Source organism: Brachyhypopomus gauderio, chromosome 5 (assembly GCF_052324685.1).
Source record: "Brachyhypopomus gauderio isolate BG-103 chromosome 5, BGAUD_0.2, whole genome shotgun sequence".
In the NCBI taxonomy this organism is placed as follows: domain Eukaryota; kingdom Metazoa; phylum Chordata; class Actinopteri; order Gymnotiformes; family Hypopomidae; genus Brachyhypopomus; species Brachyhypopomus gauderio.
Window position 1 is genome coordinate 19,982,641 of NC_135215.1, and position 17,500 is coordinate 20,000,140.

A 17,500-nucleotide genomic window follows, 5' to 3' on the forward strand; every position below is an offset into this window, starting at 1 on the left:
TCTGTTGTTCAGATTTTGCACTCGTTATAAAATAGGTATGTATTTGCTAAGTTTTCCTGGCTTACGGCCACACAGCCTGATAACGCCCGATCTCATTCTGCACTCGGAAGCCAAGCGGTATTGGGGCCTGGTTAGTACTTGGATGGACCCCCTGGATACCCTGTAGGAGACCGCCTGGGAATACCAGTTGCTGTAAGCCTTTTATAGTTTTGACTTGCAATTTACATTCAATTTGCAAGCTTAAATGTGTTCTGTGTAAAAACTAGCCCTTTCTGTTGTTCAGATTTTGCACTCGTTATAAATAGGTAGTATTTGCTAAGTTTTCTGGCTTACGGCCACACCAGCCTGATAACGCCCGATCTCATCTGACCTCGGAAGCCAAGCAGGTTTGGGCCTGGTTAGTACTTGGATGGGAGACCGCCTGGGAATACCAGGTGCTGTAAGCCTTTTATAGTTGACTTGCAATTTACATTCAATTTGCAAGCTTAAATGTGTTCTGTGTAAAAACTAGCCCTTTCTGTTGTTCAGATTTTGCACTCGTTATAAATAGGTAGTATTTGCTAAGTTTTCTGGCTTACGGCCACACCAGCCTGATAACGCCCGATCTCATCTGACCTCGGAAGCCAAGCAGGTTTGGGCCTGGTTAGTACTTGGATGGGAGACCGCCTGGGAATACCAGGTGCTGTAAGCCTTTTATAGTTGACTTGCAATTTACATTCAATTTGCAAGCTTAAATGTGTTCTGTGTAAAAACTAGCCCTTTCTGTTGTTCAGATTTTGCACTCGTTATAAATAGGTAGTATTTGCTAAGTTTTCTGGCTTACGGCCACACCAGCCTGATAACGCCCGATCTCATCTGACCTCGGAAGCCAAGCAGGTTTGGGCCTGGTTAGTACTTGGATGGGAGACCGCCTGGGAATACCAGGTGCTGTAAGCCTTTTATAGTTGACTTGCAATTTACATTCAATTTGCAAGCTTAAATGTGTTCTGTGTAAAAACTAGCCCTTTCTGTTGTTCAGATTTTGCACTCGTTATAAATAGGTAGTATTTGCTAAGTTTTCTGGCTTACGGCCACACCAGCCTGATAACGCCCGATCTCATCTGACCTCGGAAGCCAAGCAGGTTTGGGCCTGGTTAGTACTTGGATGGGAGACCGCCTGGGAATACCAGGTGCTGTAAGCCTTTTATAGTTGACTTGCAATTTACATTCAATTTGCAAGCTTAAATGTGTTCTGTGTAAAAACTAGCCCTTTCTGTTGTTCAGATTTTGCACTCGTTATAAATAGGTAGTATTTGCTAAGTTTTCTGGCTTACGGCCACACCAGCCTGATAACGCCCGATCTCATCTGACCTCGGAAGCCAAGCAGGTTTGGGCCTGGTTAGTACTTGGATGGGAGACCGCCTGGGAATACCAGGTGCTGTAAGCCTTTTATAGTTGACTTGCAATTTACATTCAATTTGCAAGCTTAAATGTGTTCTGTGTAAAAACTAGCCCTTTCTGTTGTTCAGATTTTGCACTCGTTATAAATAGGTAGTATTTGCTAAGTTTTCTGGCTTACGGCCACACCAGCCTGATAACGCCCGATCTCATCTGACCTCGGAAGCCAAGCAGGTTTGGGCCTGGTTAGTACTTGGATGGGAGACCGCCTGGGAATACCAGGTGCTGTAAGCCTTTTATAGTTGACTTGCAATTTACATTCAATTTGCAAGCTTAAATGTGTTCTGTGTAAAAACTAGCCCTTTCTGTTGTTCAGATTTTGCACTCGTTATAAATAGGTAGTATTTGCTAAGTTTTCTGGCTTACGGCCACACCAGCCTGATAACGCCCGATCTCATCTGACCTCGGAAGCCAAGCAGGTTTGGGCCTGGTTAGTACTTGGATGGGAGACCGCCTGGGAATACCAGGTGCTGTAAGCCTTTTATAGTTGACTTGCAATTTACATTCAATTTGCAAGCTTAAATGTGTTCTGTGTAAAAACTAGCCCTTTCTGTTGTTCAGATTTTGCACTCGTTATAAATAGGTAGTATTTGCTAAGTTTTCTGGCTTACGGCCACACCAGCCTGATAACGCCCGATCTCATCTGACCTCGGAAGCCAAGCAGGTTTGGGCCTGGTTAGTACTTGGATGGGAGACCGCCTGGGAATACCAGGTGCTGTAAGCCTTTTATAGTTGACTTGCAATTTACATTCAATTTGCAAGCTTAAATGTGTTCTGTGTAAAAACTAGCCCTTTCTGTTGTTCAGATTTTGCACTCGTTATAAATAGGTAGTATTTGCTAAGTTTTCTGGCTTACGGCCACACCAGCCTGATAACGCCCGATCTCATCTGACCTCGGAAGCCAAGCAGGTTTGGGCCTGGTTAGTACTTGGATGGGAGACCGCCTGGGAATACCAGGTGCTGTAAGCCTTTTATAGTTGACTTGCAATTTACATTCAATTTGCAAGCTTAAATGTGTTCTGTGTAAAAACTAGCCCTTTCTGTTGTTCAGATTTTGCACTCGTTATAAATAGGTAGTATTTGCTAAGTTTTCTGGCTTACGGCCACACCAGCCTGATAACGCCCGATCTCATCTGACCTCGGAAGCCAAGCAGGTTTGGGCCTGGTTAGTACTTGGATGGGAGACCGCCTGGGAATACCAGGTGCTGTAAGCCTTTTATAGTTGACTTGCAATTTACATTCAATTTGCAAGCTTAAATGTGTTCTGTGTAAAAACTAGCCCTTTCTGTTGTTCAGATTTTGCACTCGTTATAAATAGGTAGTATTTGCTAAGTTTTCTGGCTTACGGCCACACCAGCCTGATAACGCCCGATCTCATCTGACCTCGGAAGCCAAGCAGGTTTGGGCCTGGTTAGTACTTGGATGGGAGACCGCCTGGGAATACCAGGTGCTGTAAGCCTTTTATAGTTGACTTGCAATTTACATTCAATTTGCAAGCTTAAATGTGTTCTGTGTAAAAACTAGCCCTTTCTGTTGTTCAGATTTTGCACTCGTTATAAATAGGTAGTATTTGCTAAGTTTTCTGGCTTACGGCCACACCAGCCTGATAACGCCCGATCTCATCTGACCTCGGAAGCCAAGCAGGTTTGGGCCTGGTTAGTACTTGGATGGGAGACCGCCTGGGAATACCAGGTGCTGTAAGCCTTTTATAGTTGACTTGCAATTTACATTCAATTTGCAAGCTTAAATGTGTTCTGTGTAAAAACTAGCCCTTTCTGTTGTTCAGATTTTGCACTCGTTATAAATAGGTAGTATTTGCTAAGTTTTCTGGCTTACGGCCACACCAGCCTGATAACGCCCGATCTCATCTGACCTCGGAAGCCAAGCAGGTTTGGGCCTGGTTAGTACTTGGATGGGAGACCGCCTGGGAATACCAGGTGCTGTAAGCCTTTTATAGTTGACTTGCAATTTACATTCAATTTGCAAGCTTAAATGTGTTCTGTGTAAAAACTAGCCCTTTCTGTTGTTCAGATTTTGCACTCGTTATAAATAGGTAGTATTTGCTAAGTTTTCTGGCTTACGGCCACACCAGCCTGATAACGCCCGATCTCATCTGACCTCGGAAGCCAAGCAGGTTTGGGCCTGGTTAGTACTTGGATGGGAGACCGCCTGGGAATACCAGGTGCTGTAAGCCTTTTATAGTTGACTTGCAATTTACATTCAATTTGCAAGCTTAAATGTGTTCTGTGTAAAAACTAGCCCTTTCTGTTGTTCAGATTTTGCACTCGTTATAAATAGGTAGTATTTGCTAAGTTTTCTGGCTTACGGCCACACCAGCCTGATAACGCCCGATCTCATCTGACCTCGGAAGCCAAGCAGGTTTGGGCCTGGTTAGTACTTGGATGGGAGACCGCCTGGGAATACCAGGTGCTGTAAGCCTTTTATAGTTGACTTGCAATTTACATTCAATTTGCAAGCTTAAATGTGTTCTGTGTAAAAACTAGCCCTTTCTGTTGTTCAGATTTTGCACTCGTTATAAATAGGTAGTATTTGCTAAGTTTTCTGGCTTACGGCCACACCAGCCTGATAACGCCCGATCTCATCTGACCTCGGAAGCCAAGCAGGTTTGGGCCTGGTTAGTACTTGGATGGGAGACCGCCTGGGAATACCAGGTGCTGTAAGCCTTTTATAGTTGACTTGCAATTTACATTCAATTTGCAAGCTTAAATGTGTTCTGTGTAAAAACTAGCCCTTTCTGTTGTTCAGATTTTGCACTCGTTATAAATAGGTAGTATTTGCTAAGTTTTCTGGCTTACGGCCACACCAGCCTGATAACGCCCGATCTCATCTGACCTCGGAAGCCAAGCAGGTTTGGGCCTGGTTAGTACTTGGATGGGAGACCGCCTGGGAATACCAGGTGCTGTAAGCCTTTTATAGTTGACTTGCAATTTACATTCAATTTGCAAGCTTAAATGTGTTCTGTGTAAAAACTAGCCCTTTCTGTTGTTCAGATTTTGCACTCGTTATAAATAGGTAGTATTTGCTAAGTTTTCTGGCTTACGGCCACACCAGCCTGATAACGCCCGATCTCATCTGACCTCGGAAGCCAAGCAGGTTTGGGCCTGGTTAGTACTTGGATGGGAGACCGCCTGGGAATACCAGGTGCTGTAAGCCTTTTATAGTTGACTTGCAATTTACATTCAATTTGCAAGCTTAAATGTGTTCTGTGTAAAAACTAGCCCTTTCTGTTGTTCAGATTTTGCACTCGTTATAAATAGGTAGTATTTGCTAAGTTTTCTGGCTTACGGCCACACCAGCCTGATAACGCCCGATCTCATCTGACCTCGGAAGCCAAGCAGGTTTGGGCCTGGTTAGTACTTGGATGGGAGACCGCCTGGGAATACCAGGTGCTGTAAGCCTTTTATAGTTGACTTGCAATTTACATTCAATTTGCAAGCTTAAATGTGTTCTGTGTAAAAACTAGCCCTTTCTGTTGTTCAGATTTTGCACTCGTTATAAATAGGTAGTATTTGCTAAGTTTTCTGGCTTACGGCCACACCAGCCTGATAACGCCCGATCTCATCTGACCTCGGAAGCCAAGCAGGTTTGGGCCTGGTTAGTACTTGGATGGGAGACCGCCTGGGAATACCAGGTGCTGTAAGCCTTTTATAGTTGACTTGCAATTTACATTCAATTTGCAAGCTTAAATGTGTTCTGTGTAAAAACTAGCCCTTTCTGTTGTTCAGATTTTGCACTCGTTATAAATAGGTAGTATTTGCTAAGTTTTCTGGCTTACGGCCACACCAGCCTGATAACGCCCGATCTCATCTGACCTCGGAAGCCAAGCAGGTTTGGGCCTGGTTAGTACTTGGATGGGAGACCGCCTGGGAATACCAGGTGCTGTAAGCCTTTTATAGTTGACTTGCAATTTACATTCAATTTGCAAGCTTAAATGTGTTCTGTGTAAAAACTAGCCCTTTCTGTTGTTCAGATTTTGCACTCGTTATAAATAGGTAGTATTTGCTAAGTTTTCTGGCTTACGGCCACACCAGCCTGATAACGCCCGATCTCATCTGACCTCGGAAGCCAAGCAGGTTTGGGCCTGGTTAGTACTTGGATGGGAGACCGCCTGGGAATACCAGGTGCTGTAAGCCTTTTATAGTTGACTTGCAATTTACATTCAATTTGCAAGCTTAAATGTGTTCTGTGTAAAAACTAGCCCTTTCTGTTGTTCAGATTTTGCACTCGTTATAAATAGGTAGTATTTGCTAAGTTTTCTGGCTTACGGCCACACCAGCCTGATAACGCCCGATCTCATCTGACCTCGGAAGCCAAGCAGGTTTGGGCCTGGTTAGTACTTGGATGGGAGACCGCCTGGGAATACCAGGTGCTGTAAGCCTTTTATAGTTGACTTGCAATTTACATTCAATTTGCAAGCTTAAATGTGTTCTGTGTAAAAACTAGCCCTTTCTGTTGTTCAGATTTTGCACTCGTTATAAATAGGTAGTATTTGCTAAGTTTTCTGGCTTACGGCCACACCAGCCTGATAACGCCCGATCTCATCTGACCTCGGAAGCCAAGCAGGTTTGGGCCTGGTTAGTACTTGGATGGGAGACCGCCTGGGAATACCAGGTGCTGTAAGCCTTTTATAGTTGACTTGCAATTTACATTCAATTTGCAAGCTTAAATGTGTTCTGTGTAAAAACTAGCCCTTTCTGTTGTTCAGATTTTGCACTCGTTATAAATAGGTAGTATTTGCTAAGTTTTCTGGCTTACGGCCACACCAGCCTGATAACGCCCGATCTCATCTGACCTCGGAAGCCAAGCAGGTTTGGGCCTGGTTAGTACTTGGATGGGAGACCGCCTGGGAATACCAGGTGCTGTAAGCCTTTTATAGTTGACTTGCAATTTACATTCAATTTGCAAGCTTAAATGTGTTCTGTGTAAAAACTAGCCCTTTCTGTTGTTCAGATTTTGCACTCGTTATAAATAGGTAGTATTTGCTAAGTTTTCTGGCTTACGGCCACACCAGCCTGATAACGCCCGATCTCATCTGACCTCGGAAGCCAAGCAGGTTTGGGCCTGGTTAGTACTTGGATGGGAGACCGCCTGGGAATACCAGGTGCTGTAAGCCTTTTATAGTTGACTTGCAATTTACATTCAATTTGCAAGCTTAAATGTGTTCTGTGTAAAAACTAGCCCTTTCTGTTGTTCAGATTTTGCACTCGTTATAAATAGGTAGTATTTGCTAAGTTTTCTGGCTTACGGCCACACCAGCCTGATAACGCCCGATCTCATCTGACCTCGGAAGCCAAGCAGGTTTGGGCCTGGTTAGTACTTGGATGGGAGACCGCCTGGGAATACCAGGTGCTGTAAGCCTTTTATAGTTGACTTGCAATTTACATTCAATTTGCAAGCTTAAATGTGTTCTGTGTAAAACTAGCCCTTTCTGTTGTTCAGATTTTGCACTCGTTATAAATAGGTAGTATTTGCTAAGTTTTCTGGCTTACGGCCACACCAGCCTGATAACGCCCGATCTCATCTGACCTCGGAAGCCAAGCAGGTTTGGGCCTGGTTAGTACTTGGATGGGAGACCGCCTGGGAATACCAGGTGCTGTAAGCCTTTTATAGTTGACTTGCAATTTACATTCAATTTGCAAGCTTAAATGTGTTCTGTGTAAAAACTAGCCCTTTCTGTTGTTCAGATTTTGCACTCGTTATAAATAGGTAGTATTTGCTAAGTTTTCTGGCTTACGGCCACACCAGCCTGATAACGCCCGATCTCATCTGACCTCGGAAGCCAAGCAGGTTTGGGCCTGGTTAGTACTTGGATGGGAGACCGCCTGGGAATACCAGGTGCTGTAAGCCTTTTATAGTTGACTTGCAATTTACATTCAATTTGCAAGCTTAAATGTGTTCTGTGTAAAAACTAGCCCTTTCTGTTGTTCAGATTTTGCACTCGTTATAAATAGGTAGTATTTGCTAAGTTTTCTGGCTTACGGCCACACCAGCCTGATAACGCCCGATCTCATCTGACCTCGGAAGCCAAGCAGGTTTGGGCCTGGTTAGTACTTGGATGGGAGACCGCCTGGGAATACCAGGTGCTGTAAGCCTTTTATAGTTGACTTGCAATTTACATTCAATTTGCAAGCTTAAATGTGTTCTGTGTAAAAACTAGCCCTTTCTGTTGTTCAGATTTTGCACTCGTTATAAATAGGTAGTATTTGCTAAGTTTTCTGGCTTACGGCCACACCAGCCTGATAACGCCCGATCTCATCTGACCTCGGAAGCCAAGCAGGTTTGGGCCTGGTTAGTACTTGGATGGGAGACCGCCTGGGAATACCAGGTGCTGTAAGCCTTTTATAGTTGACTTGCAATTTACATTCAATTTGCAAGCTTAAATGTGTTCTGTGTAAAAACTAGCCCTTTCTGTTGTTCAGATTTTGCACTCGTTATAAATAGGTAGTATTTGCTAAGTTTTCTGGCTTACGGCCACACCAGCCTGATAACGCCCGATCTCATCTGACCTCGGAAGCCAAGCAGGTTTGGGCCTGGTTAGTACTTGGATGGGAGACCGCCTGGGAATACCAGGTGCTGTAAGCCTTTTATAGTTGACTTGCAATTTACATTCAATTTGCAAGCTTAAATGTGTTCTGTGTAAAAACTAGCCCTTTCTGTTGTTCAGATTTTGCACTCGTTATAAATAGGTAGTATTTGCTAAGTTTTCTGGCTTACGGCCACACCAGCCTGATAACGCCCGATCTCATCTGACCTCGGAAGCCAAGCAGGTTTGGGCCTGGTTAGTACTTGGATGGGAGACCGCCTGGGAATACCAGGTGCTGTAAGCCTTTTATAGTTGACTTGCAATTTACATTCAATTTGCAAGCTTAAATGTGTTCTGTGTAAAAACTAGCCCTTTCTGTTGTTCAGATTTTGCACTCGTTATAAATAGGTAGTATTTGCTAAGTTTTCTGGCTTACGGCCACACCAGCCTGATAACGCCCGATCTCATCTGACCTCGGAAGCCAAGCAGGTTTGGGCCTGGTTAGTACTTGGATGGGAGACCGCCTGGGAATACCAGGTGCTGTAAGCCTTTTATAGTTGACTTGCAATTTACATTCAATTTGCAAGCTTAAATGTGTTCTGTGTAAAAACTAGCCCTTTCTGTTGTTCAGATTTTGCACTCGTTATAAATAGGTAGTATTTGCTAAGTTTTCTGGCTTACGGCCACACCAGCCTGATAACGCCCGATCTCATCTGACCTCGGAAGCCAAGCAGGTTTGGGCCTGGTTAGTACTTGGATGGGAGACCGCCTGGGAATACCAGGTGCTGTAAGCCTTTTATAGTTGACTTGCAATTTACATTCAATTTGCAAGCTTAAATGTGTTCTGTGTAAAAACTAGCCCTTTCTGTTGTTCAGATTTTGCACTCGTTATAAATAGGTAGTATTTGCTAAGTTTTCTGGCTTACGGCCACACCAGCCTGATAACGCCCGATCTCATCTGACCTCGGAAGCCAAGCAGGTTTGGGCCTGGTTAGTACTTGGATGGGAGACCGCCTGGGAATACCAGGTGCTGTAAGCCTTTTATAGTTGACTTGCAATTTACATTCAATTTGCAAGCTTAAATGTGTTCTGTGTAAAAACTAGCCCTTTCTGTTGTTCAGATTTTGCACTCGTTATAAATAGGTAGTATTTGCTAAGTTTTCTGGCTTACGGCCACACCAGCCTGATAACGCCCGATCTCATCTGACCTCGGAAGCCAAGCAGGTTTGGGCCTGGTTAGTACTTGGATGGGAGACCGCCTGGGAATACCAGGTGCTGTAAGCCTTTTATAGTTGACTTGCAATTTACATTCAATTTGCAAGCTTAAATGTGTTCTGTGTAAAAACTAGCCCTTTCTGTTGTTCAGATTTTGCACTCGTTATAAATAGGTAGTATTTGCTAAGTTTTCTGGCTTACGGCCACACCAGCCTGATAACGCCCGATCTCATCTGACCTCGGAAGCCAAGCAGGTTTGGGCCTGGTTAGTACTTGGATGGGAGACCGCCTGGGAATACCAGGTGCTGTAAGCCTTTTATAGTTGACTTGCAATTTACATTCAATTTGCAAGCTTAAATGTGTTCTGTGTAAAAACTAGCCCTTTCTGTTGTTCAGATTTTGCACTCGTTATAAATAGGTAGTATTTGCTAAGTTTTCTGGCTTACGGCCACACCAGCCTGATAACGCCCGATCTCATCTGACCTCGGAAGCCAAGCAGGTTTGGGCCTGGTTAGTACTTGGATGGGAGACCGCCTGGGAATACCAGGTGCTGTAAGCCTTTTATAGTTGACTTGCAATTTACATTCAATTTGCAAGCTTAAATGTGTTCTGTGTAAAAACTAGCCCTTTCTGTTGTTCAGATTTTGCACTCGTTATAAATAGGTAGTATTTGCTAAGTTTTCTGGCTTACGGCCACACCAGCCTGATAACGCCCGATCTCATCTGACCTCGGAAGCCAAGCAGGTTTGGGCCTGGTTAGTACTTGGATGGGAGACCGCCTGGGAATACCAGGTGCTGTAAGCCTTTTATAGTTGACTTGCAATTTACATTCAATTTGCAAGCTTAAATGTGTTCTGTGTAAAAACTAGCCCTTTCTGTTGTTCAGATTTTGCACTCGTTATAAATAGGTAGTATTTGCTAAGTTTTCTGGCTTACGGCCACACCAGCCTGATAACGCCCGATCTCATCTGACCTCGGAAGCCAAGCAGGTTTGGGCCTGGTTAGTACTTGGATGGGAGACCGCCTGGGAATACCAGGTGCTGTAAGCCTTTTATAGTTGACTTGCAATTTACATTCAATTTGCAAGCTTAAATGTGTTCTGTGTAAAAACTAGCCCTTTCTGTTGTTCAGATTTTGCACTCGTTATAAATAGGTAGTATTTGCTAAGTTTTCTGGCTTACGGCCACACCAGCCTGATAACGCCCGATCTCATCTGACCTCGGAAGCCAAGCAGGTTTGGGCCTGGTTAGTACTTGGATGGGAGACCGCCTGGGAATACCAGGTGCTGTAAGCCTTTTATAGTTGACTTGCAATTTACATTCAATTTGCAAGCTTAAATGTGTTCTGTGTAAAAACTAGCCCTTTCTGTTGTTCAGATTTTGCACTCGTTATAAATAGGTAGTATTTGCTAAGTTTTCTGGCTTACGGCCACACCAGCCTGATAACGCCCGATCTCATCTGACCTCGGAAGCCAAGCAGGTTTGGGCCTGGTTAGTACTTGGATGGGAGACCGCCTGGGAATACCAGGTGCTGTAAGCCTTTTATAGTTGACTTGCAATTTACATTCAATTTGCAAGCTTAAATGTGTTCTGTGTAAAAACTAGCCCTTTCTGTTGTTCAGATTTTGCACTCGTTATAAATAGGTAGTATTTGCTAAGTTTTCTGGCTTACGGCCACACCAGCCTGATAACGCCCGATCTCATCTGACCTCGGAAGCCAAGCAGGTTTGGGCCTGGTTAGTACTTGGATGGGAGACCGCCTGGGAATACCAGGTGCTGTAAGCCTTTTATAGTTGACTTGCAATTTACATTCAATTTGCAAGCTTAAATGTGTTCTGTGTAAAAACTAGCCCTTTCTGTTGTTCAGATTTTGCACTCGTTATAAATAGGTAGTATTTGCTAAGTTTTCTGGCTTACGGCCACACCAGCCTGATAACGCCCGATCTCATCTGACCTCGGAAGCCAAGCAGGTTTGGGCCTGGTTAGTACTTGGATGGGAGACCGCCTGGGAATACCAGGTGCTGTAAGCCTTTTATAGTTGACTTGCAATTTACATTCAATTTGCAAGCTTAAATGTGTTCTGTGTAAAAACTAGCCCTTTCTGTTGTTCAGATTTTGCACTCGTTATAAATAGGTAGTATTTGCTAAGTTTTCTGGCTTACGGCCACACCAGCCTGATAACGCCCGATCTCATCTGACCTCGGAAGCCAAGCAGGTTTGGGCCTGGTTAGTACTTGGATGGGAGACCGCCTGGGAATACCAGGTGCTGTAAGCCTTTTATAGTTGACTTGCAATTTACATTCAATTTGCAAGCTTAAATGTGTTCTGTGTAAAAACTAGCCCTTTCTGTTGTTCAGATTTTGCACTCGTTATAAATAGGTAGTATTTGCTAAGTTTTCTGGCTTACGGCCACACCAGCCTGATAACGCCCGATCTCATCTGACCTCGGAAGCCAAGCAGGTTTGGGCCTGGTTAGTACTTGGATGGGAGACCGCCTGGGAATACCAGGTGCTGTAAGCCTTTTATAGTTGACTTGCAATTTACATTCAATTTGCAAGCTTAAATGTGTTCTGTGTAAAAACTAGCCCTTTCTGTTGTTCAGATTTTGCACTCGTTATAAATAGGTAGTATTTGCTAAGTTTTCTGGCTTACGGCCACACCAGCCTGATAACGCCCGATCTCATCTGACCTCGGAAGCCAAGCAGGTTTGGGCCTGGTTAGTACTTGGATGGGAGACCGCCTGGGAATACCAGGTGCTGTAAGCCTTTTATAGTTGACTTGCAATTTACATTCAATTTGCAAGCTTAAATGTGTTCTGTGTAAAAACTAGCCCTTTCTGTTGTTCAGATTTTGCACTCGTTATAAATAGGTAGTATTTGCTAAGTTTTCTGGCTTACGGCCACACCAGCCTGATAACGCCCGATCTCATCTGACCTCGGAAGCCAAGCAGGTTTGGGCCTGGTTAGTACTTGGATGGGAGACCGCCTGGGAATACCAGGTGCTGTAAGCCTTTTATAGTTGACTTGCAATTTACATTCAATTTGCAAGCTTAAATGTGTTCTGTGTAAAAACTAGCCCTTTCTGTTGTTCAGATTTTGCACTCGTTATAAATAGGTAGTATTTGCTAAGTTTTCTGGCTTACGGCCACACCAGCCTGATAACGCCCGATCTCATCTGACCTCGGAAGCCAAGCAGGTTTGGGCCTGGTTAGTACTTGGATGGGAGACCGCCTGGGAATACCAGGTGCTGTAAGCCTTTTATAGTTGACTTGCAATTTACATTCAATTTGCAAGCTTAAATGTGTTCTGTGTAAAAACTAGCCCTTTCTGTTGTTCAGATTTTGCACTCGTTATAAATAGGTAGTATTTGCTAAGTTTTCTGGCTTACGGCCACACCAGCCTGATAACGCCCGATCTCATCTGACCTCGGAAGCCAAGCAGGTTTGGGCCTGGTTAGTACTTGGATGGGAGACCGCCTGGGAATACCAGGTGCTGTAAGCCTTTTATAGTTGACTTGCAATTTACATTCAATTTGCAAGCTTAAATGTGTTCTGTGTAAAAACTAGCCCTTTCTGTTGTTCAGATTTTGCACTCGTTATAAATAGGTAGTATTTGCTAAGTTTTCTGGCTTACGGCCACACCAGCCTGATAACGCCCGATCTCATCTGACCTCGGAAGCCAAGCAGGTTTGGGCCTGGTTAGTACTTGGATGGGAGACCGCCTGGGAATACCAGGTGCTGTAAGCCTTTTATAGTTGACTTGCAATTTACATTCAATTTGCAAGCTTAAATGTGTTCTGTGTAAAAACTAGCCCTTTCTGTTGTTCAGATTTTGCACTCGTTATAAATAGGTAGTATTTGCTAAGTTTTCTGGCTTACGGCCACACCAGCCTGATAACGCCCGATCTCATCTGACCTCGGAAGCCAAGCAGGTTTGGGCCTGGTTAGTACTTGGATGGGAGACCGCCCGGGCAATACCAGGTGCTGTAAGCCTTTTATAGTTGACTTGCAATTTACATTCAATTTGCAAGCTTAAATGTGTTCTGTGTAAAAACTAGCCCTTTCTGTTGTTCAGATTTTGCACTCGTTATAAATAGGTAGTATTTGCTAAGTTTTCTGGCTTACGGCCACACCAGCCTGATAACGCCCGATCTCATCTGACCTCGGAAGCCAAGCAGGTTTGGGCCTGGTTAGTACTTGGATGGGAGACCGCCTGGGAATACCAGGTGCTGTAAGCCTTTTATAGTTGACTTGCAATTTACATTCAATTTGCAAGCTTAAATGTGTTCTGTGTAAAAACTAGCCCTTTCTGTTGTTCAGATTTTGCACTCGTTATAAATAGGTAGTATTTGCTAAGTTTTCTGGCTTACGGCCACACCAGCCTGATAACGCCCGATCTCATCTGACCTCGGAAGCCAAGCAGGTTTGGGCCTGGTTAGTACTTGGATGGGAGACCGCCTGGGAATACCAGGTGCTGTAAGCCTTTTATAGTTGACTTGCAATTTACATTCAATTTGCAAGCTTAAATGTGTTCTGTGTAAAAACTAGCCCTTTCTGTTGTTCAGATTTTGCACTCGTTATAAATAGGTAGTATTTGCTAAGTTTTCTGGCTTACGGCCACACCAGCCTGATAACGCCCGATCTCATCTGACCTCGGAAGCCAAGCAGGTTTGGGCCTGGTTAGTACTTGGATGGGAGACCGCCTGGGAATACCAGGTGCTGTAAGCCTTTTATAGTTGACTTGCAATTTACATTCAATTTGCAAGCTTAAATGTGTTCTGTGTAAAAACTAGCCCTTTCTGTTGTTCAGATTTTGCACTCGTTATAAATAGGTAGTATTTGCTAAATTTTCTGGCTTACGGCCACACCAGCCTGATAACGCCCGATCTCATCTGACCTCGGAAGCCAAGCAGGTTTGGGCCTGGTTAGTACTTGGATGGGAGACCGCCTGGGAATACCAGGTGCTGTAAGCCTTTTATAGTTGACTTGCAATTTACATTCAATTTGCAAGCTGAAATGTGTTCTGTGTAAAAACTAGCCCTTTCTGTTGTTCAGATTTTGCACTCGTTATAAATAGGTAGTATTTGCTAAGTTTTCTGGCTTACGGCCACACCAGCCTGATAACGCCCGATCTCATCTGACCTCGGAAGCCAAGCAGGTTTGGGCCTGGTTAGTACTTGGATGGGAGACCGCCTGGGAATACCAGGTGCTGTAAGCCTTTTATAGTTGACTTGCAATTTACATTCAATTTGCAAGCTGAAATGTGTTCTGTGTAAAAACTAGCCCTTTCTGTTGTTCAGATTTTGCACTCGTTATAAATAGGTAGTATTTGCTAAGTTTTCTGGCTTACGGCCACACCAGCCTGATAACGCCCGATCTCATCTGACCTCGGAAGCCAAGCAGGTTTGGGCCTGGTTAGTACTTGGATGGGAGACCGCCTGGGAATACCAGGTGCTGTAAGCCTTTTATAGTTGACTTGCAATTTACATTCAATTTGCAAGCTTAAATGTGTTCTGTGTAAAAACTAGCCCTTTCTGTTGTTCAGATTTTGCACTCGTTATAAATAGGTAGTATTTGCTAAGTTTTCTGGCTTACGGCCACACCAGCCTGATAACGCCCGATCTCATCTGACCTCGGAAGCCAAGCAGGTTTGGGCCTGGTTAGTACTTGGATGGGAGACCGCCCTGGCAATACCAGGTGCTGTAAGCCTTTTATAGTTGACTTGCAATTTACATTCAATTTGCAAGCTTAAATGTGTTCTGTGTAAAAACTAGCCCTTTCTGTTGTTCAGATTTTGCACTCGTTATAAATAGGTAGTATTTGCTAAGTTTTCTGGCTTACGGCCACACCAGCCTGATAACGCCCGATCTCATCTGACCTCGGAAGCCAAGCAGGTTTGGGCCTGGTTAGTACTTGGATGGGAGACCGCCTGGGAATACCAGGTGCTGTAAGCCTTTTATAGTTGACTTGCAATTTACATTCAATTTGCAAGCTTAAATGTGTTCTGTGTAAAAACTAGCCCTTTCTGTTGTTCAGATTTTGCACTCGTTATAAATAGGTAGTATTTGCTAAGTTTTCTGGCTTACGGCCACACCAGCCTGATAACGCCCGATCTCATCTGACCTCGGAAGCCAAGCAGGTTTGGGCCTGGTTAGTACTTGGATGGGAGACCGCCTGGGAATACCAGGTGCTGTAAGCCTTTTATAGTTGACTTGCAATTTACATTCAATTTGCAAGCTTAAATGTGTTCTGTGTAAAAACTAGCCCTTTCTGTTGTTCAGATTTTGCACTCGTTATAAATAGGTAGTATTTGCTAAGTTTTCTGGCTTACGGCCACACCAGCCTGATAACGCCCGATCTCATCTGACCTCGGAAGCCAAGCAGGTTTGGGCCTGGTTAGTACTTGGATGGGAGACCGCCTGGGAATACCAGGTGCTGTAAGCCTTTTATAGTTGACTTGCAATTTACATTCAATTTGCAAGCTTAAATGTGTTCTGTGTAAAAACTAGCCCTTTCTGTTGTTCAGATTTTGCACTCGTTATAAATAGGTAGTATTTGCTAAATTTTCTGGCTTACGGCCACACCAGCCTGATAACGCCCGATCTCATCTGACCTCGGAAGCCAAGCAGGTTTGGGCCTGGTTAGTACTTGGATGGGAGACCGCCTGGGAATACCAGGTGCTGTAAGCCTTTTATAGTTGACTTGCAATTTACATTCAATTTGCAAGCTGAAATGTGTTCTGTGTAAAAACTAGCCCTTTCTGTTGTTCAGATTTTGCACTCGTTATAAATAGGTAGTATTTGCTAAGTTTTCTGGCTTACGGCCACACCAGCCTGATAACGCCCGATCTCATCTGACCTCGGAAGCCAAGCAGGTTTGGGCCTGGTTAGTACTTGGATGGGAGACCGCCTGGGAATACCAGGTGCTGTAAGCCTTTTATAGTTGACTTGCAATTTACATTCAATTTGCAAGCTGAAATGTGTTCTGTGTAAAAACTAGCCCTTTCTGTTGTTCAGATTTTGCACTCGTTATAAATAGGTAGTATTTGCTAAGTTTTCTGGCTTACGGCCACACCAGCCTGATAACGCCCGATCTCATCTGACCTCGGAAGCCAAGCAGGTTTGGGCCTGGTTAGTACTTGGATGGGAGACCGCCTGGGAATACCAGGTGCTGTAAGCCTTTTATAGTTGACTTGCAATTTACATTCAATTTGCAAGCTTAAATGTGTTCTGTGTAAAAACTAGCCCTTTCTGTTGTTCAGATTTTGCACTCGTTATAAATAGGTAGTATTTGCTAAGTTTTCTGGCTTACGGCCACACCAGCCTGATAACGCCCGATCTCATCTGACCTCGGAAGCCAAGCAGGTTTGGGCCTGGTTAGTACTTGGATGGGAGACCGCCTGGGAATACCAGGTGCTGTAAGCCTTTTATAGTTGACTTGCAATTTACATTCAATTTGCAAGCTTAAATGTGTTCTGTGTAAAAACTAGCCCTTTCTGTTGTTCAGATTTTGCACTCGTTATAAATAGGTAGTATTTGCTAAGTTTTCTGGCTTACGGCCACACCAGCCTGATAACGCCCGATCTCATCTGACCTCGGAAGCCAAGCAGGTTTGGGCCTGGTTAGTACTTGGATGGGAGACCGCCTGGGAATACCAGGTGCTGTAAGCCTTTTATAGTTGACTTGCAATTTACATTCAATTTGCAAGCTTAAATGTGTTCTGTGTAAAAACTAGCCCTTTCTGTTGTTCAGATTTTGCACTCGTTATAAATAGGTAGTATTTGCTAAGTTTTCTGGCTTACGGCCACACCAGCCTGATAACGCCCGATCTCATCTGACCTCGGAAGCCAAGCAGGTTTGGGCCTAGTTAGTACTTGGAAGGGAGACCGCCTGGGAATACCAGGTGCTGTAAGCCTTTTATAGTTGACTTGCAATTTACATTCAATTTGCAAGCTTAAATGTGTTCTGTGTAAAAACTAGCCCTTTCTGTTGTTCAGATTTTGCACTCGTTATAAATAGGTAGTATTTGCTAAGTTTTCTGGCTTACGGCCACACCAGCCTGATAACGCCCGATCTCATCTGACCTCGGAAGCCAAGCAGGTTTGGGCCTGGTTAGTACTTGGATGGGAGACCGCCTGGGAATACCAGGTGCTGTAAGCCTTTTATAGTTGACTTGCAATTTACATTCAATTTGCAAGCTTAAATGTGTTCTGTGTAAAAACTAGCCCTTTCTGTTGTTCAGATTTTGCACTCGTTATAAATAGGTAGTATTTGCTAAGTTTTCTGGCTTACGGCCACACCAGCCTGA

General features: G+C 44.1%; 71 non-coding genes across 71 annotated transcripts in view; all 71 read left to right on the plus strand.

The window, feature by feature from the left end:
• Positions 1 to 327: 327 nt before the first annotated feature.
• Positions 328 to 446, plus strand: LOC143515703 (5S ribosomal RNA). The gene has a single exon (XR_013131265.1). It is a non-coding gene; the product is annotated as a 5S ribosomal RNA (ribosomal RNA).
• A 126-nt stretch (positions 447 to 572) lies between these two features.
• Positions 573 to 691, plus strand: LOC143515816 (5S ribosomal RNA). Its single transcript, XR_013131376.1, has one exon. It is a non-coding gene; the product is annotated as a 5S ribosomal RNA (ribosomal RNA).
• Positions 692 to 817: 126 nt separating this feature from the next.
• Positions 818 to 936, plus strand: LOC143515932 (5S ribosomal RNA). The gene has a single exon (XR_013131488.1). It is a non-coding gene; the product is annotated as a 5S ribosomal RNA (ribosomal RNA).
• A 126-nt stretch (positions 937 to 1,062) lies between these two features.
• Positions 1,063 to 1,181, plus strand: LOC143516049 (5S ribosomal RNA). Its single transcript, XR_013131558.1, has one exon. It is a non-coding gene; the product is annotated as a 5S ribosomal RNA (ribosomal RNA).
• Positions 1,182 to 1,307: 126 nt separating this feature from the next.
• On the plus strand, positions 1,308 to 1,426 carry LOC143515441 (5S ribosomal RNA). Its single transcript, XR_013131110.1, has one exon. It is a non-coding gene; the product is annotated as a 5S ribosomal RNA (ribosomal RNA).
• Positions 1,427 to 1,552: 126 nt separating this feature from the next.
• LOC143515558 (5S ribosomal RNA) lies at positions 1,553 to 1,671 on the plus strand. The gene has a single exon (XR_013131124.1). It is a non-coding gene; the product is annotated as a 5S ribosomal RNA (ribosomal RNA).
• A 126-nt stretch (positions 1,672 to 1,797) lies between these two features.
• LOC143515617 (5S ribosomal RNA) lies at positions 1,798 to 1,916 on the plus strand. Its single transcript, XR_013131182.1, has one exon. It is a non-coding gene; the product is annotated as a 5S ribosomal RNA (ribosomal RNA).
• Positions 1,917 to 2,042: 126 nt separating this feature from the next.
• Positions 2,043 to 2,161, plus strand: LOC143515628 (5S ribosomal RNA). The gene has a single exon (XR_013131193.1). It is a non-coding gene; the product is annotated as a 5S ribosomal RNA (ribosomal RNA).
• A 126-nt stretch (positions 2,162 to 2,287) lies between these two features.
• LOC143515640 (5S ribosomal RNA) lies at positions 2,288 to 2,406 on the plus strand. The gene has a single exon (XR_013131204.1). It is a non-coding gene; the product is annotated as a 5S ribosomal RNA (ribosomal RNA).
• A 126-nt stretch (positions 2,407 to 2,532) lies between these two features.
• Positions 2,533 to 2,651, plus strand: LOC143515651 (5S ribosomal RNA). The gene has a single exon (XR_013131215.1). It is a non-coding gene; the product is annotated as a 5S ribosomal RNA (ribosomal RNA).
• Positions 2,652 to 2,777: 126 nt separating this feature from the next.
• Positions 2,778 to 2,896, plus strand: LOC143515662 (5S ribosomal RNA). Its single transcript, XR_013131226.1, has one exon. It is a non-coding gene; the product is annotated as a 5S ribosomal RNA (ribosomal RNA).
• Positions 2,897 to 3,022: 126 nt separating this feature from the next.
• LOC143515674 (5S ribosomal RNA) lies at positions 3,023 to 3,141 on the plus strand. The gene has a single exon (XR_013131237.1). It is a non-coding gene; the product is annotated as a 5S ribosomal RNA (ribosomal RNA).
• Positions 3,142 to 3,267: 126 nt separating this feature from the next.
• Positions 3,268 to 3,386, plus strand: LOC143515686 (5S ribosomal RNA). The gene has a single exon (XR_013131248.1). It is a non-coding gene; the product is annotated as a 5S ribosomal RNA (ribosomal RNA).
• A 126-nt stretch (positions 3,387 to 3,512) lies between these two features.
• On the plus strand, positions 3,513 to 3,631 carry LOC143515697 (5S ribosomal RNA). Its single transcript, XR_013131259.1, has one exon. It is a non-coding gene; the product is annotated as a 5S ribosomal RNA (ribosomal RNA).
• A 126-nt stretch (positions 3,632 to 3,757) lies between these two features.
• Positions 3,758 to 3,876, plus strand: LOC143515709 (5S ribosomal RNA). The gene has a single exon (XR_013131271.1). It is a non-coding gene; the product is annotated as a 5S ribosomal RNA (ribosomal RNA).
• Positions 3,877 to 4,002: 126 nt separating this feature from the next.
• Positions 4,003 to 4,121, plus strand: LOC143515720 (5S ribosomal RNA). The gene has a single exon (XR_013131282.1). It is a non-coding gene; the product is annotated as a 5S ribosomal RNA (ribosomal RNA).
• Positions 4,122 to 4,247: 126 nt separating this feature from the next.
• LOC143515731 (5S ribosomal RNA) lies at positions 4,248 to 4,366 on the plus strand. Its single transcript, XR_013131293.1, has one exon. It is a non-coding gene; the product is annotated as a 5S ribosomal RNA (ribosomal RNA).
• Positions 4,367 to 4,492: 126 nt separating this feature from the next.
• Positions 4,493 to 4,611, plus strand: LOC143515742 (5S ribosomal RNA). The gene has a single exon (XR_013131304.1). It is a non-coding gene; the product is annotated as a 5S ribosomal RNA (ribosomal RNA).
• Positions 4,612 to 4,737: 126 nt separating this feature from the next.
• LOC143515753 (5S ribosomal RNA) lies at positions 4,738 to 4,856 on the plus strand. Its single transcript, XR_013131315.1, has one exon. It is a non-coding gene; the product is annotated as a 5S ribosomal RNA (ribosomal RNA).
• Positions 4,857 to 4,982: 126 nt separating this feature from the next.
• On the plus strand, positions 4,983 to 5,101 carry LOC143515765 (5S ribosomal RNA). The gene has a single exon (XR_013131326.1). It is a non-coding gene; the product is annotated as a 5S ribosomal RNA (ribosomal RNA).
• Positions 5,102 to 5,227: 126 nt separating this feature from the next.
• LOC143515776 (5S ribosomal RNA) lies at positions 5,228 to 5,346 on the plus strand. Its single transcript, XR_013131337.1, has one exon. It is a non-coding gene; the product is annotated as a 5S ribosomal RNA (ribosomal RNA).
• Positions 5,347 to 5,472: 126 nt separating this feature from the next.
• On the plus strand, positions 5,473 to 5,591 carry LOC143515787 (5S ribosomal RNA). Its single transcript, XR_013131348.1, has one exon. It is a non-coding gene; the product is annotated as a 5S ribosomal RNA (ribosomal RNA).
• Positions 5,592 to 5,717: 126 nt separating this feature from the next.
• On the plus strand, positions 5,718 to 5,836 carry LOC143515798 (5S ribosomal RNA). Its single transcript, XR_013131359.1, has one exon. It is a non-coding gene; the product is annotated as a 5S ribosomal RNA (ribosomal RNA).
• A 126-nt stretch (positions 5,837 to 5,962) lies between these two features.
• Positions 5,963 to 6,081, plus strand: LOC143515809 (5S ribosomal RNA). Its single transcript, XR_013131370.1, has one exon. It is a non-coding gene; the product is annotated as a 5S ribosomal RNA (ribosomal RNA).
• A 126-nt stretch (positions 6,082 to 6,207) lies between these two features.
• On the plus strand, positions 6,208 to 6,326 carry LOC143515822 (5S ribosomal RNA). The gene has a single exon (XR_013131382.1). It is a non-coding gene; the product is annotated as a 5S ribosomal RNA (ribosomal RNA).
• A 126-nt stretch (positions 6,327 to 6,452) lies between these two features.
• LOC143515834 (5S ribosomal RNA) lies at positions 6,453 to 6,571 on the plus strand. The gene has a single exon (XR_013131393.1). It is a non-coding gene; the product is annotated as a 5S ribosomal RNA (ribosomal RNA).
• Positions 6,572 to 6,697: 126 nt separating this feature from the next.
• On the plus strand, positions 6,698 to 6,816 carry LOC143515845 (5S ribosomal RNA). Its single transcript, XR_013131404.1, has one exon. It is a non-coding gene; the product is annotated as a 5S ribosomal RNA (ribosomal RNA).
• A 125-nt stretch (positions 6,817 to 6,941) lies between these two features.
• On the plus strand, positions 6,942 to 7,060 carry LOC143515856 (5S ribosomal RNA). The gene has a single exon (XR_013131415.1). It is a non-coding gene; the product is annotated as a 5S ribosomal RNA (ribosomal RNA).
• A 126-nt stretch (positions 7,061 to 7,186) lies between these two features.
• On the plus strand, positions 7,187 to 7,305 carry LOC143515867 (5S ribosomal RNA). The gene has a single exon (XR_013131426.1). It is a non-coding gene; the product is annotated as a 5S ribosomal RNA (ribosomal RNA).
• Positions 7,306 to 7,431: 126 nt separating this feature from the next.
• LOC143515879 (5S ribosomal RNA) lies at positions 7,432 to 7,550 on the plus strand. The gene has a single exon (XR_013131437.1). It is a non-coding gene; the product is annotated as a 5S ribosomal RNA (ribosomal RNA).
• A 126-nt stretch (positions 7,551 to 7,676) lies between these two features.
• Positions 7,677 to 7,795, plus strand: LOC143515890 (5S ribosomal RNA). Its single transcript, XR_013131448.1, has one exon. It is a non-coding gene; the product is annotated as a 5S ribosomal RNA (ribosomal RNA).
• A 126-nt stretch (positions 7,796 to 7,921) lies between these two features.
• LOC143515902 (5S ribosomal RNA) lies at positions 7,922 to 8,040 on the plus strand. Its single transcript, XR_013131460.1, has one exon. It is a non-coding gene; the product is annotated as a 5S ribosomal RNA (ribosomal RNA).
• A 126-nt stretch (positions 8,041 to 8,166) lies between these two features.
• On the plus strand, positions 8,167 to 8,285 carry LOC143515914 (5S ribosomal RNA). Its single transcript, XR_013131471.1, has one exon. It is a non-coding gene; the product is annotated as a 5S ribosomal RNA (ribosomal RNA).
• A 126-nt stretch (positions 8,286 to 8,411) lies between these two features.
• LOC143515926 (5S ribosomal RNA) lies at positions 8,412 to 8,530 on the plus strand. The gene has a single exon (XR_013131482.1). It is a non-coding gene; the product is annotated as a 5S ribosomal RNA (ribosomal RNA).
• Positions 8,531 to 8,656: 126 nt separating this feature from the next.
• LOC143515938 (5S ribosomal RNA) lies at positions 8,657 to 8,775 on the plus strand. Its single transcript, XR_013131494.1, has one exon. It is a non-coding gene; the product is annotated as a 5S ribosomal RNA (ribosomal RNA).
• A 126-nt stretch (positions 8,776 to 8,901) lies between these two features.
• LOC143515950 (5S ribosomal RNA) lies at positions 8,902 to 9,020 on the plus strand. The gene has a single exon (XR_013131505.1). It is a non-coding gene; the product is annotated as a 5S ribosomal RNA (ribosomal RNA).
• Positions 9,021 to 9,146: 126 nt separating this feature from the next.
• Positions 9,147 to 9,265, plus strand: LOC143515961 (5S ribosomal RNA). The gene has a single exon (XR_013131516.1). It is a non-coding gene; the product is annotated as a 5S ribosomal RNA (ribosomal RNA).
• Positions 9,266 to 9,391: 126 nt separating this feature from the next.
• LOC143515973 (5S ribosomal RNA) lies at positions 9,392 to 9,510 on the plus strand. The gene has a single exon (XR_013131527.1). It is a non-coding gene; the product is annotated as a 5S ribosomal RNA (ribosomal RNA).
• A 126-nt stretch (positions 9,511 to 9,636) lies between these two features.
• Positions 9,637 to 9,755, plus strand: LOC143515985 (5S ribosomal RNA). The gene has a single exon (XR_013131538.1). It is a non-coding gene; the product is annotated as a 5S ribosomal RNA (ribosomal RNA).
• Positions 9,756 to 9,881: 126 nt separating this feature from the next.
• Positions 9,882 to 10,000, plus strand: LOC143515997 (5S ribosomal RNA). The gene has a single exon (XR_013131550.1). It is a non-coding gene; the product is annotated as a 5S ribosomal RNA (ribosomal RNA).
• A 126-nt stretch (positions 10,001 to 10,126) lies between these two features.
• On the plus strand, positions 10,127 to 10,245 carry LOC143516008 (5S ribosomal RNA). Its single transcript, XR_013131554.1, has one exon. It is a non-coding gene; the product is annotated as a 5S ribosomal RNA (ribosomal RNA).
• Positions 10,246 to 10,371: 126 nt separating this feature from the next.
• Positions 10,372 to 10,490, plus strand: LOC143516020 (5S ribosomal RNA). Its single transcript, XR_013131555.1, has one exon. It is a non-coding gene; the product is annotated as a 5S ribosomal RNA (ribosomal RNA).
• Positions 10,491 to 10,616: 126 nt separating this feature from the next.
• On the plus strand, positions 10,617 to 10,735 carry LOC143516031 (5S ribosomal RNA). The gene has a single exon (XR_013131556.1). It is a non-coding gene; the product is annotated as a 5S ribosomal RNA (ribosomal RNA).
• A 126-nt stretch (positions 10,736 to 10,861) lies between these two features.
• LOC143516043 (5S ribosomal RNA) lies at positions 10,862 to 10,980 on the plus strand. Its single transcript, XR_013131557.1, has one exon. It is a non-coding gene; the product is annotated as a 5S ribosomal RNA (ribosomal RNA).
• Positions 10,981 to 11,106: 126 nt separating this feature from the next.
• Positions 11,107 to 11,225, plus strand: LOC143516055 (5S ribosomal RNA). Its single transcript, XR_013131559.1, has one exon. It is a non-coding gene; the product is annotated as a 5S ribosomal RNA (ribosomal RNA).
• A 126-nt stretch (positions 11,226 to 11,351) lies between these two features.
• Positions 11,352 to 11,470, plus strand: LOC143516066 (5S ribosomal RNA). Its single transcript, XR_013131561.1, has one exon. It is a non-coding gene; the product is annotated as a 5S ribosomal RNA (ribosomal RNA).
• A 126-nt stretch (positions 11,471 to 11,596) lies between these two features.
• LOC143516078 (5S ribosomal RNA) lies at positions 11,597 to 11,715 on the plus strand. Its single transcript, XR_013131562.1, has one exon. It is a non-coding gene; the product is annotated as a 5S ribosomal RNA (ribosomal RNA).
• Positions 11,716 to 11,841: 126 nt separating this feature from the next.
• On the plus strand, positions 11,842 to 11,960 carry LOC143516089 (5S ribosomal RNA). The gene has a single exon (XR_013131563.1). It is a non-coding gene; the product is annotated as a 5S ribosomal RNA (ribosomal RNA).
• A 126-nt stretch (positions 11,961 to 12,086) lies between these two features.
• LOC143516100 (5S ribosomal RNA) lies at positions 12,087 to 12,205 on the plus strand. Its single transcript, XR_013131564.1, has one exon. It is a non-coding gene; the product is annotated as a 5S ribosomal RNA (ribosomal RNA).
• Positions 12,206 to 12,331: 126 nt separating this feature from the next.
• Positions 12,332 to 12,450, plus strand: LOC143515386 (5S ribosomal RNA). The gene has a single exon (XR_013131104.1). It is a non-coding gene; the product is annotated as a 5S ribosomal RNA (ribosomal RNA).
• A 126-nt stretch (positions 12,451 to 12,576) lies between these two features.
• LOC143515398 (5S ribosomal RNA) lies at positions 12,577 to 12,695 on the plus strand. Its single transcript, XR_013131105.1, has one exon. It is a non-coding gene; the product is annotated as a 5S ribosomal RNA (ribosomal RNA).
• Positions 12,696 to 12,821: 126 nt separating this feature from the next.
• LOC143515410 (5S ribosomal RNA) lies at positions 12,822 to 12,940 on the plus strand. The gene has a single exon (XR_013131106.1). It is a non-coding gene; the product is annotated as a 5S ribosomal RNA (ribosomal RNA).
• Positions 12,941 to 13,066: 126 nt separating this feature from the next.
• Positions 13,067 to 13,186, plus strand: LOC143515988 (5S ribosomal RNA). Its single transcript, XR_013131541.1, has one exon. It is a non-coding gene; the product is annotated as a 5S ribosomal RNA (ribosomal RNA).
• Positions 13,187 to 13,312: 126 nt separating this feature from the next.
• On the plus strand, positions 13,313 to 13,431 carry LOC143515423 (5S ribosomal RNA). The gene has a single exon (XR_013131107.1). It is a non-coding gene; the product is annotated as a 5S ribosomal RNA (ribosomal RNA).
• A 126-nt stretch (positions 13,432 to 13,557) lies between these two features.
• On the plus strand, positions 13,558 to 13,676 carry LOC143515435 (5S ribosomal RNA). Its single transcript, XR_013131109.1, has one exon. It is a non-coding gene; the product is annotated as a 5S ribosomal RNA (ribosomal RNA).
• Positions 13,677 to 13,802: 126 nt separating this feature from the next.
• LOC143515447 (5S ribosomal RNA) lies at positions 13,803 to 13,921 on the plus strand. The gene has a single exon (XR_013131111.1). It is a non-coding gene; the product is annotated as a 5S ribosomal RNA (ribosomal RNA).
• A 126-nt stretch (positions 13,922 to 14,047) lies between these two features.
• LOC143515459 (5S ribosomal RNA) lies at positions 14,048 to 14,166 on the plus strand. Its single transcript, XR_013131112.1, has one exon. It is a non-coding gene; the product is annotated as a 5S ribosomal RNA (ribosomal RNA).
• A 126-nt stretch (positions 14,167 to 14,292) lies between these two features.
• Positions 14,293 to 14,411, plus strand: LOC143515470 (5S ribosomal RNA). The gene has a single exon (XR_013131113.1). It is a non-coding gene; the product is annotated as a 5S ribosomal RNA (ribosomal RNA).
• A 126-nt stretch (positions 14,412 to 14,537) lies between these two features.
• Positions 14,538 to 14,656, plus strand: LOC143515481 (5S ribosomal RNA). The gene has a single exon (XR_013131114.1). It is a non-coding gene; the product is annotated as a 5S ribosomal RNA (ribosomal RNA).
• A 126-nt stretch (positions 14,657 to 14,782) lies between these two features.
• On the plus strand, positions 14,783 to 14,902 carry LOC143515992 (5S ribosomal RNA). The gene has a single exon (XR_013131546.1). It is a non-coding gene; the product is annotated as a 5S ribosomal RNA (ribosomal RNA).
• Positions 14,903 to 15,028: 126 nt separating this feature from the next.
• LOC143515493 (5S ribosomal RNA) lies at positions 15,029 to 15,147 on the plus strand. The gene has a single exon (XR_013131116.1). It is a non-coding gene; the product is annotated as a 5S ribosomal RNA (ribosomal RNA).
• A 126-nt stretch (positions 15,148 to 15,273) lies between these two features.
• Positions 15,274 to 15,392, plus strand: LOC143515505 (5S ribosomal RNA). Its single transcript, XR_013131117.1, has one exon. It is a non-coding gene; the product is annotated as a 5S ribosomal RNA (ribosomal RNA).
• Positions 15,393 to 15,518: 126 nt separating this feature from the next.
• Positions 15,519 to 15,637, plus strand: LOC143515516 (5S ribosomal RNA). The gene has a single exon (XR_013131118.1). It is a non-coding gene; the product is annotated as a 5S ribosomal RNA (ribosomal RNA).
• A 126-nt stretch (positions 15,638 to 15,763) lies between these two features.
• Positions 15,764 to 15,882, plus strand: LOC143515528 (5S ribosomal RNA). The gene has a single exon (XR_013131119.1). It is a non-coding gene; the product is annotated as a 5S ribosomal RNA (ribosomal RNA).
• Positions 15,883 to 16,008: 126 nt separating this feature from the next.
• On the plus strand, positions 16,009 to 16,127 carry LOC143515540 (5S ribosomal RNA). Its single transcript, XR_013131120.1, has one exon. It is a non-coding gene; the product is annotated as a 5S ribosomal RNA (ribosomal RNA).
• Positions 16,128 to 16,253: 126 nt separating this feature from the next.
• On the plus strand, positions 16,254 to 16,372 carry LOC143515552 (5S ribosomal RNA). The gene has a single exon (XR_013131122.1). It is a non-coding gene; the product is annotated as a 5S ribosomal RNA (ribosomal RNA).
• Positions 16,373 to 16,498: 126 nt separating this feature from the next.
• LOC143515562 (5S ribosomal RNA) lies at positions 16,499 to 16,617 on the plus strand. Its single transcript, XR_013131126.1, has one exon. It is a non-coding gene; the product is annotated as a 5S ribosomal RNA (ribosomal RNA).
• A 126-nt stretch (positions 16,618 to 16,743) lies between these two features.
• LOC143515563 (5S ribosomal RNA) lies at positions 16,744 to 16,862 on the plus strand. Its single transcript, XR_013131127.1, has one exon. It is a non-coding gene; the product is annotated as a 5S ribosomal RNA (ribosomal RNA).
• Positions 16,863 to 16,988: 126 nt separating this feature from the next.
• Positions 16,989 to 17,107, plus strand: LOC143515986 (5S ribosomal RNA). The gene has a single exon (XR_013131539.1). It is a non-coding gene; the product is annotated as a 5S ribosomal RNA (ribosomal RNA).
• Positions 17,108 to 17,233: 126 nt separating this feature from the next.
• Positions 17,234 to 17,352, plus strand: LOC143515565 (5S ribosomal RNA). The gene has a single exon (XR_013131130.1). It is a non-coding gene; the product is annotated as a 5S ribosomal RNA (ribosomal RNA).
• A 126-nt stretch (positions 17,353 to 17,478) lies between these two features.
• The window catches only part of LOC143515576 (5S ribosomal RNA), a 119-nt gene continuing 97 nt past the window's right edge, over positions 17,479 to 17,500 (plus strand). Inside the window, exon 1 of the ribosomal RNA XR_013131143.1 lies at positions 17,479 to 17,500. This exon is cut by the window's right edge and continues 97 nt beyond it. This is a non-coding gene — a ribosomal RNA (5S ribosomal RNA).